Below are 11,524 nucleotides of genomic sequence, written 5' to 3'. Positions count from 1 at the left end.
CAGCATATGAGCATTTGAACATAATGCTGATGCCCTTTTCAGAGATTTGGAAATCATCCATGCAAGTGAAGGACCTTAAAACTTGAGCTTCATTGACTTCATTTTTAAATCCATGTCTTTGCAAACAATTCTGCAGTTAAAGTACAGTAAATATCAAATCAAATATATAAAAATAAACTCATAGAAACTTTGGAAAGAGGAAAAAATCCTAAATAACTAGAGAGAAAAAAAAACTCAGTTGCTGAGAAAACAATACCAGGCACAATAGACTTCTGGACAGCAATGAAAAAGATCCTGAAAACAGTGTTAACAATCTGAGGGGTTTGAAGTGGCGGGGGGGTGGGAGGTTGGGGTACCAGGTGGTGGGTATTATAGAGGGCACAGCTTGCATGGAGCACTGGGTGTGGTGAAAAAATAATGAATACTGTTTTTCTGAAAATAAATAAATTGGAAAAAAAAAAAAGAAAACACACACACAAAAAAAAAGGATGAGAGGAAATAACTGTGAAATTAAAATTATGTACACAATGAAGCTATTTTTAAGAGTGAGAAAAGGATAGATTTTTCTTCAGTGTTAACTAAAACTAACATAGTTGACGACCAACAAGTCTTTTCTAAAGGACCTTAAAAAAATGTACCTCAGGAAGAATAATAATGACATTAGAAAAAAAGTTTTAGATGCAATAAAAAAAGGCATTGCAAAGAAACTGATAAACACATATGTATATATGTATATAAATATATACATCTGTATATAAATAAGTATTTTCAAATATTTCTGATTAGAAATAGAGCTAAAATAATAGACAAAAAAATCATGTGAATATAGGTGGGTACTGAGTGTTCATAGGTACATAGATTTTAAGATGTGTGAAAAGGTTTATTTACTTTATAATTAATTTTAAAATATATATATAGTCACTTTCCAGGAGAATAATATAAATTTAAACATACCTGTAACTAATAACATAGCTTTATAATATAGAAATAAAAATTTATGGGATTATAGGGAGAAAAACTCACCATTTTTGGAAACGTTTAACAAACATTTCTCAGTTGTTATAGGTCAAGCAAACAAAAACAAGTCAAGTTGTGGCAGAGTAGAAAAAGTACCAAGTTTAATTTAATAGTCATATATATAGAATCCCACACTTGGCAGGATTGTGAGTTTTCTTTTTTCTCAATCATACACAAAACATTTATCAAATTTGACTCTGTACCAGGCAGGAATAAGTCTTAATACTTCTGAAGAACAGGAATTATACAGACTATGTTCTATGATTACACTGTAATTAAGTTGGAAGTCTATACAAAGAAGTTAAAATTGCAAAACCTCTATAAATGATGTATGAGACAAAAAGCAATCATACTGAAACATTTAAAGTACTTTTTTTTTTTTTAAAAAGATTTATTTATTTATTTTAGAGAGAGTGAGCATGAGCAGCCAGGGTCGGGGGTTGGGGTGGGAATGAGGGAGAGGAGAGAGAGAACCTCAAGCTGATTCCTGGCTGAGCACAGAGCCTGACACAGGGCAGGATCTCACGACCCTGAGATCATGACTTAGGCTGCAATCAAGAGTTGGACCAACTGAACCATTCAGGGGTCCCTAAAATACTTCTAACTGAATGATAATGAATTTGTATTTAAAACTTGTAGGATGAAGTTTAAGAGATACTCAGAAACAGAGTGTGAAATGCTTTCAGTTAGTAGAGGAGAATGGCTACAAATAGATAAGATTAGCATCCAATTAAGACATAAAAAAGTAACAACACAATTTTAGATGAATGTAGCTGTCACCATTTGCTTTCTCCCTCCTGAAATTATACAAAAGGAACAAAGAGAATTCTGACCCCATTTTTCTACACAAAAAATTATTTTAAAACCTCTTTTTTTCAAAGTAAGAAGTGTACAAATTCATACAATAAAAGCCATGTAAAAGCTGTTGAAGTTGTGGAGAAACTATATAGGGAGGTAAAGAGAACATTTTCAGTGGTGAAATTCTAGTGGCAGCAGATCTCTGAATCAATAAAAAATATACTTGCAGAAAGTAAGGTGTCTCTTTGAAGAGTAAAATCTTTCCACTGCCTTTTTCCCCCAAAAAACAAGGGTAGGAAATGCCTCAGAGGTTCAGGGGAAGAAGACTTACTGGGCAATTTTTATAAAAAACACATAGCAAATGGAATACTATGCAGCCATCAAAAGAAACGAAATCTTGCCATTTGCGACAACATGGATGGAACTAGAGCGTATCATGCTTAGCGAAATAAGTCAAGCGGAGAAAGACAAATATCATATGATCTCCCTGATATGAGGAAGTGGTGATGCAACATGGGGGCTTAAGTGGGTAGGAGAAGAATCCATGAAACAAGATGGGATAGGGAGGGAGACAAACCATAAGTGACTCTTAATCTCACGAAACAAACTGTGGGTTGCTGGGGGGAGGGGGGTTGGGAGAAGGGGGGTAGGGTTATGGACATTGGGGAGGGTATGTGCTTTTGGGTAAATTGGAAGGGGAGATGAACCATGAGAGACTATGGACTCTGAAAAACAATCTGAGGGGTTTAAAGTGGCGGGGGGGTGGGAGGTTGGGGTACCAGGTGGTGGGTATTATAGAGGGCACGGCTTGCATGGAGCACTGGGTGTGGTGAAAAAATAATGAATACTGTTTTTCTGAAAATAAATAAATTGGAAAAAAAAACACATAGCAAATAAGGCTATACAAATTGTCAGGTGAAGTAGCCATATTTGAGGGAAGCAATGCTAATGCAATAAAGGGTAGTGAAGAGTATAAGGTAACCTAAGCCTCTTCCCTCTCCTAATGGGGAAATGTAACCATTCAATGACAAGTAAGAATAGGGTGTTGGAACAGTGTCAAGAAGAAGATATTGTAAGGCAAAAATATCTAAATAAAATGGAATTTTATTTTAGACCTTCATCTAGAACAATGACTAGAAAAAAATATTACTGAGGAGACTATAAAAATTGTGATCGAACCATGTCCTTTTAATTTACCTCTTTGAAAGTGAAATGTACGAACTCAAGCAGGAAGTAGGTGGACAACAAAAGATAATAACAAATAACAAATAAAAACTGGCAGAAGTCAGGTAAACAAAAAAAGAAAAAGGAACAGATAGGTGTGTAAGTTTACTGATAGAAAACAGATTATTCCAGTTGCTTCTCTTAGTAAAATAAGGCATTTTAACAGAGAAGATAGAGTAGGAAATACCTCATCTTGAACATGAAGAGAGTGAAATGATCAGGTGGTGCTTGTTTGAATAGATTTTTTCACTAGTCATGCCCAGCTGCACCCATGAAGTAGACCAACAGCTGTGTTTAGCCAGGCTTGGTTTTTGTCTAGTCCAGTATGAAGGAGGAAGAAAGGGGAAAAGAATGAGTGTATGTAGGGTAATAATTACTGTATGACATGGAAGGAGAGAACTAAAGTAGAGTGAAACATTACTGGTTCAGTACATTTTTTAAAATCTGGTGAACCTAGAACAATATGGGCCAATATTCCTCATGAACATACCTGTAAAATTCCTCAACAAAATATTAGCAAATTGTATTCAACAATACATTAAAAGGATCATACATCACGATCAAGAGGATTTATTCCAGAGATGCTGGGATGGTTCAATATCTGCAAAGTAGTCAGTGTAATACACTACATTAATTAAACAAGGGATAAAAATCATATGATCATCTTGATGCAGAAAATGCATGTGACAAAATTCAACATCCATTTATGGTTAAAACTCTCAACAAAGTGAGTATAGAGGGAATGTACTTAAAAATAATAAAGGCCATATGTGACATATGACAAACCCACAGCTAACATCATAGTCAATGGTGAAAAGTTAAAAGCTTTTCTTCTAAGATCAGGAATACATCAAAGATGCCTCCTCTTGCCACTTTTATTCAACGTAGTGTTAGAAGCCCTAGCCAGAGCAATGAGTCAAGAAAAAGAAATAAAACTCTCCAGATTGGAAAGGAAAATGTAAAACTATCCCTGTTTATAGGTGGTATGTTAGTATATATAAAAAACCCTGAAGAATCCATAAAAAACTGTTGGAACTAATAAATAAATTCAGTAAAATTGCAAGATATAAAACCAATACACAAAATCTGTTGCATTTCTAAAAAAACCAATAATGATGCTGGGGAAACTGGGCAGCCACATGCACAGTTTATACCATACACAGAAATGAACTCAAAATGGATAAGAGACTTAAACATAAAACCTGAAACTATACAACTTCTAGAAGAAAACATGGGCAATAAGCTCCTTGACATTGGTCTTAGCAATGATTTTTGAATTAAATACCACAAGCAAAAGCAACAAAAGCAAAAATCAACCAGTGGGACTACATCAGTCTAAAAATTCTCTGCACAGCAAAAGAAACCATTCACAAATGAACGGGCAATCTATCGAATGGGAGAAAATGTTTGCAAATCATACATCTGATAAGGGTCTAATATCCAAAATACATAAAGATCTCATACAAGTCCATAGTAAAAAAGGAAACAATCCAATTAAAAAATGGGCAGGAGATCTGAATAGACATTTCACCAAAGAAAAGAAACAGATGGCCAACACGTACATGAAAAGATGTTCTACATCGTTAATCATCAGAGAAATGCAAATCAACCACAAGGAGGTATCACCTTGCACTTGTTAAAGTTGCCATTATCAAAAAGACTGGTAATGAAAGTGTTGGTGAGGATGTGGAGAAAAGGGAATCCTTATGCATTGTTGGTGGAAATGTAAATTGGTACAGCCAATATGGAAAACAGTATGGAGGTTTCTCAAAAAATTAAAAGTAGAACTACCCTATGATCCAGTGATCTCTTCTGTGTGTTTATCTGAAGAAAAGAAAAACACTAATTTGAAAATATGTATGCACCCCCATGTTCAATGATGTTCAGTGTGGTCAGTGCAGCATTTACACTAGCCAAGATGTGGAAACAATCCAAGTGTCCATCAGTGGATGAATGCATAAAAAACCGTATATACATAAATGTATGTATATAATATTATTCAGCCACAAGAAAGAATGAAATCTTGCCATTTCCAACAATATGGATGGACCTCAAGACCATTACGCTAAGTGAAATAAGTCAGAGGAAGACAGATACCATATAAACTCTCTTATTTGTGGAATCTAAAATAGCTAGCCATCTAGCTAGACAGATAAGCAAACCAAACTCAGAAACAATGGATTGGTGGTTGCCATAGGTGGTTATGGGTGAGCTACTTCTGTGTTTTGTTTTCTATAGTTTAAATAAATTGAAGAGGTTAAAAAATGTAAAGACTTCCCTAAACCTGCTTTCCTTACAATTTCCCAAGAAGTCCTGTGTTTCTGACATAAAACCGCTTTGGAGCTAAGCTTATTTATTGGGTGGTGAGGATAAGACAGCTGCTTAGGCTAGTCAACACTGAGGCCCCCTGTGATGATTTCTCTTCTGCAACTTCCATCATAGTGTTTAAACTGACATCCCTCAGTGGAGACTTCTGACCCCAGAACCCTTCTTCAGCCAGTCTGTGTCCTTAATTTTATAAGATAATGAGTACCCTTGTCTGGTGCAGTTTGGCTTTTAGTTTGTCATATTATTGAAAAAGCTGGTTAAAGAAGGGAATCCTGATTTAAAAAAAAAAAAAGTTTTTATAGATGCTGGGTATCAACCTTTTGTCTGTACTGTCATTTGCAAATATCTTCTCCCATTCCATGGGTTGCCTCTTTGTTTTCTTGACTGTTTCCTTTGCTGTGCAGAAGCTTTTGATTTTGATGAAGTCCCAGAAGTTTATTTTGGCTTTTGTTTCCTTTGCCTTTGGAGACCTATCTTGAAAGAAGTTGCTGTGGCTGATATCGAAGAGATTACTGCCTATGTTCTCCTCTAGGATTCTGGTGGATTCCTGTCTCACATTGAGGTCTTTTATCCATTTTGAGTTTATCTTTGTGTATGGTGTAAGAGAATGGCCAAATTTCATTCTTCTACATATAGCTGTCCAGTTTTCCCAGCACCATAAATAGGAAAGAGAAGCTTTTGATCCTGATGAAGTCCCAAAAGTTCATTTTTGCTTTTCTTTCCCTTGCCTTTGGAGACGTATCATTAAGAAGTTGCTGTAGTTGATGTCGAAGAGGTTAGTGCCCATGTTCTTCTCTAAGACTTTGATGGATTCCTATCTCACATTGAGGTCCTTGGTCTATTTAGAGTTTATTTTTGTGTTTGGTATAAGAGAATGGTTGAGTTACCCTATATTTTATGTTTATCATTTCCTTGCTTTTAAAAAAAGGTTCATACTTAAGATTATATCTGTATAATATATTATTTATTTCCCTGGATTTGAATGATTATACCACATGTATTTTTCTGTTACTTGCTTCTTTTGCTCAGTTTTGTTTGTGAGATTCATCCATGACACTGAGCTCATACATGTTCACAGATGTATAATATCCCACTGTTATGAACAGTCTGTCCTTCCTCCTGTTAAAATGGGTGGATTGTCCTGCTTCTAAGAGCCATTTCCTATTTTTTTCTCTCTTACTGAAGGACTTTGTGTCTGCGATAATCTTATCTTTTGCCTGCATCATTTTTTTCTCTCTCTACTAAGTATTTCCATCAACTTATAAACATGCAAAAATATCTCACATTCTTCAAGAAAAGTAGGCCTCAAGTTCCCCTCCAGCTATTATCCCATGATTCTGCCCCTCTTTTAGCAAAACTTTTGGAAAGAGATGTCTGTCATTATCTCCACTTCTTTATTTCCTCCTTTCTCTTAAGCTACTCCAATTAAGCTCTTATTATTATTCCATCAGTCCAGTATTTTTATTATTATAACAGAATTTTCACTTTTCTGATGTCAGTGATAATTTGTTAGTTCCCATCTTTTCAATCTTTTAGCAACATTAGACATAATAAGAGATGCCTCTCCCCTTCAAGGGCAGTTCTGACTGCTTCTATGCATTTTAGACTTTTCTATCCTAGTTGTTCACAGTCCTCACCTAAATATGTAGGAAGCATATAAAATTTTACATTTGAACTGAAGTCTTGATTTCTCAGAAAAGGGCATCACTGTTCAACTCTGCTCTGGCCAAAAATCTACGATTAATTTTTATTCCATTCTTTTGTTTACACTCCACATCTAATCCAGTAATCCTTCAGGGTTTTTTCTAGATTCTGATCTCCTTTCACCACTGCTTTAGCCACATTGCCCCAACCACCATTATATAGCTTTCAACCTGGCCTGTTTGCCATCTTGCTCCCCAAAGTCAAATCTTCACAAACCAGCAAGGGCGATCTTTTAAAAACAAAAATCAGGTCCTGTTTCTTCTGTGTCCAACAAGAATAAAAGGCAAACTCCTTAGCTGGGCCTGTAAGAATATAGGCAGTTTAGCCCCTACCTATTCCTCTAATCTCTTCTCTAAGCCCATCTCCTTCCCTACTGCAGTGTAGACACATGGTTTTCTTGTCTTTCACAAACAAACCAAGGTCATTCTCACATGCTATCATTCCCTCCCTGGAACACACTTCCAAAAAACCTTCACGTGGCTCACACTTCACCCCTTTAATGTCTGCTCAAATGTCACATCTTAGAGGGCCTTCTCTCCCTTTATCTACAAACCATTTTTCCAACAACTTTTATTTCTTTGCCCTGCTATATCTTTCCAAGTAGAATGTTTATGGCACTACTGTTACCATATTGCATTTTTATTAGTTTATTATCTGCCTAACTAGAATATAAATGCTATGAAGGCAGAAACTTGTTCACTACTGAATACCCAGAACCTGGAAACTTGTTGGAACACAGATTCTTCTGCATTAGTTTATTTGTTTCAGGCAGTATACTTTCATTACCATCATGTAGCAATTAATAAGGTCATTCAGAACCAGCATATCCCAGGAAATTAAGGTATCAAGTTTTATTTCTGAATCATTTTGGTCAGTCCATTTCCTTGCAACACACAGTCTTTATGTGTGCTTACTGGAAGTGATCAATTCTTAAATTCAGGTGATAATGAATACCTCTTCTAGGACTCCGACTTACTCAAAATTTAGAGTGTTTACTCTTTATACATACATAAGTATATACAAATGTACACTTTAAGTAAAACTATATACTTAAAAGAAACAAGATGGGGAGATATACCCACCCTTACATTATAGCTAATAGCTAGTATGTACTGTGCATATAGTATTTATTGAGCACTTATGTGCCAGGCATTATTATAAGTACTTTATCTTTGCTTATTTAATCTTCTCTAAAACTCATGATGTCCTGTTATCCCTATTTTACTACTGATAAACTGAGGCCACATAAGTGAAGAAACTTGCCCAAGGCTACGATCTATATTACAACTGCTTGTGTCTATTAATGTTGTGACATAGACACCTGCATTTTCCAGCCAGGATATAGGACGACCAATGTGTTATTTTTCAAGGACAAGTAAATTCATTAAAAATGCATGTATTGGGATCCTTCTGAGCTGCACTTCTCTCTCTGACACTCCACCACCTATACCCCCACTCCTTTCCCAACTCATTTGTGAGACCCTCAAGGCTCTGTCTCTCCATAATGGATCCTTTCTCAATCCAACTTTTCTTACCTTTTTCTTATGAACTGTACTTGACTCTTTGACTTCCTCAACTGGAACTTCAGTGAGACCTCTGTTCTATTCTCTGCATTGTTTTATCCTTGCATAAGCCTTCACCACTGTTGAACAGTGTGACCTCCAGCAAATTGCTTAACTTCTCAAGAGTTTTTTCTTTGTGAAAGAAAGGCAGAGTGGATTGGATGAGCCTAGAAAGCACTGCAACTTCAAGTGTCTTAATTTTTTTTTATTTTGCTAATATGTCAAACTTACAGAAATTTTATAATAATAATAAAAATAATAATACAAAGAAATCTTAGCTGCCAATATTCATTACCTCAAACCTCCAAATGTTAACATTTTACTACATTTGCTTTATATCTATCCATCTTGCTATACTTCTTAAAATTTTTTTTTGAAATTATAGACATGATGCTCTTTTACTCCTGAATACCTTGGTATGTATTTTCTTTAAAAAAGGAGGTGGGTGCTGGATGGCTCAGTTGGTTAAACATCTTCCTTTGGCTAAGGTCATGATCCCAGGGTCCTGGAATCGAGCCCCACATAGGGCTCCCTGCTTCTCCAGCTCTGCCAGCTTCTCCATCTGCTTGTGCTGTCTCTCTCTCTACCAAATGGATAAATAAAATCTAAAAAAAAAAAAAAGACGGGGGGAGTTCTGCTACATACCACAACCTAATTATAAATGCTAGGAAAATAACACAGATGTAAAACTATTATGTATTCTATAGCCACTTTAAGGGTCTTTTTATTTTAAGTCAAATGATTAAAAATGGATTGGGCTTTTTGATGTTCTAACAGGTATGACTTTGAATCCTCTCAACCTCTCAACAATACCTTGATAACATTCCTCTTTTCTGTGGAAAATAGCTTGGTTACAAGCTATTCAGACTCTCTTAGTCTATCTTAAATAAAATATCAAAACTAGCAGGGGAATATAGGAAAGATATTAAGATTCATAGAATCACTGAAAGACCAGAGAACCAAATGTAAAAAATATGCAGGAAACAAGGACAGCTACTCAGCCAGGACCCAGACGTTGATGGTCAGGAGAGAGAGGCCATAGTGGAAAGTTGGTCTGACCAATACCTACCTAATTATATGTGAGGTAGCAGAGAGTCAACTTCCTATAAGATAACGAGGGTGCTCCTGGGAAGGAGAAATTGAAGAATGGTGTACTTAAATATTCATTAACAAGAGAAAATATACAGCTCATATTAAATTGGACATAGGAATATTTTCTTCTTAGACTTGCTAAAGACTGACATGAAAATCCAAATGTGGTTATAGCTAAAATCTACACCAAAAATTATGAGTGCAAATGGTCATAGCAATTAAATGTTTAGTTCAAAGGAAGGGTTCATCTGCTGAGAAAGGAAATTTACTTCAGAAAATAGGTTTGCTGGTGCAGATAGCTTTAATATATTTAATATACATAAGGGCAGCATTGCCTTCCCCTACCTATGCCTCTAGCATCAAGAAAAGTAAAAAAGAGAAGGAACAACAACAACAACAAAAAAAACCTCACATAAGATTTATTTAAATAAAAGATTTAGTTAGTTCAGTTTAAATGTACAAATGAAACATCTGACCCAGTCAGCAATGATGTCCATTAGTTTTTTTGTTTTTTTTTTTTTTTTTTTTATTTATTTGAGAGAGAGAGACAGTGAGAGAGAGCATGAGCGAGGAGAAGGTCAGAGAGCGAAGCAGACTTCCCATGGAGCTTGGAGCCCGATGTGGGACTCGATCCCGGGACTCCAGGATCACGCCCTGAGCCGAAGGCAGTCGTCCAACCAACTGAGCCACCCAGGCGTCCCTGTCCATTAGTTTTTTAATGTAATATGTCAAGAGAGTAATATCTGGAACACTAAATAAATAAATTGAAAACATCTCATGAAACTATTAATTCTAAAGAACCCAACCAACCTCTCATGACCTCTTTGAACCAAAAGATCACATATAAAAAAGATAATGGGACAAAGATAAGAACTTGACAAAGAAATTGAAAAGGAGGGGAAATTACTACATGTAACCACAACTGGAGACAGACTGTATCACAAGATTATTAGAATTTGGAGGAAAACATTATTATTTTTTAAACTGAATTGGATTATTTATTACAGTTCTAAAAAGTATTGAACATGAGGAAGATTCCTAGCAAATATTAGATTATACCAGGAAATAATGTATATGAGAGGAGCATCTCAGAGATAAATCTCTATATAAACATCACAAATATTAAATTTTTCTTCTTGTAGCTCCAATCTGATAAGAATTGCTCTTATATTTTATAAATAGCAAGTAATGTAATTCTGCTTTCTTACCTTTGTAGATAGGAGCAGTAATGTTTTTCAGAACTGACAACAATGGGGTTTTTGAGTTTAGTCAAGTTGGTGACCATAGTGAGGTAATTTGAATATGGAACAGAAGAACTTTCCTTGTTATACCCCAATAAGGAGCGAGACTGATACAAAGCGAAGGTCAAGCAAATCTTTATTTCGCGCCAAGCATCAAGAATCTAACCCAGCGTTCGGAGCTGCACCTCTTCCAAGAGAGGGCGACCCTTCTCTGTTTCACAGGCTAGCTTTTAAGGGCAAAGGCCATGTGGTCGGGCCTGGCCATGCACAGGTGGCCAATGAGATTGTAACACACATGGGAAACTCCACAGTGATGCTAGGTGACCAATTGAGTTACAATTTACCCTAGTAGACATTTGAACCAGCCTATTACACCTTGATTGGGATTGTCGCCAAAAGGGCTCCCAAAGGGCGGGGCCCATACTCCTTGGTAACCAGGGAGACAGTATGCAACCCCCTACTGATAGATGTCTCCACCTGGCCGACCCACCTTTGTATCTGGGCTTTGTTACCTGTAAATCCCCTGGGGGGAGGGGAGCAGGTACAATTTCTAAATAG

Source organism: Neovison vison, chromosome 9 (genome assembly GCF_020171115.1).
Source record: "Neovison vison isolate M4711 chromosome 9, ASM_NN_V1, whole genome shotgun sequence".
Taxonomy (NCBI): domain Eukaryota; kingdom Metazoa; phylum Chordata; class Mammalia; order Carnivora; family Mustelidae; genus Neogale; species Neogale vison.
Note: the sequence above shows the minus strand (reverse complement) of the source record.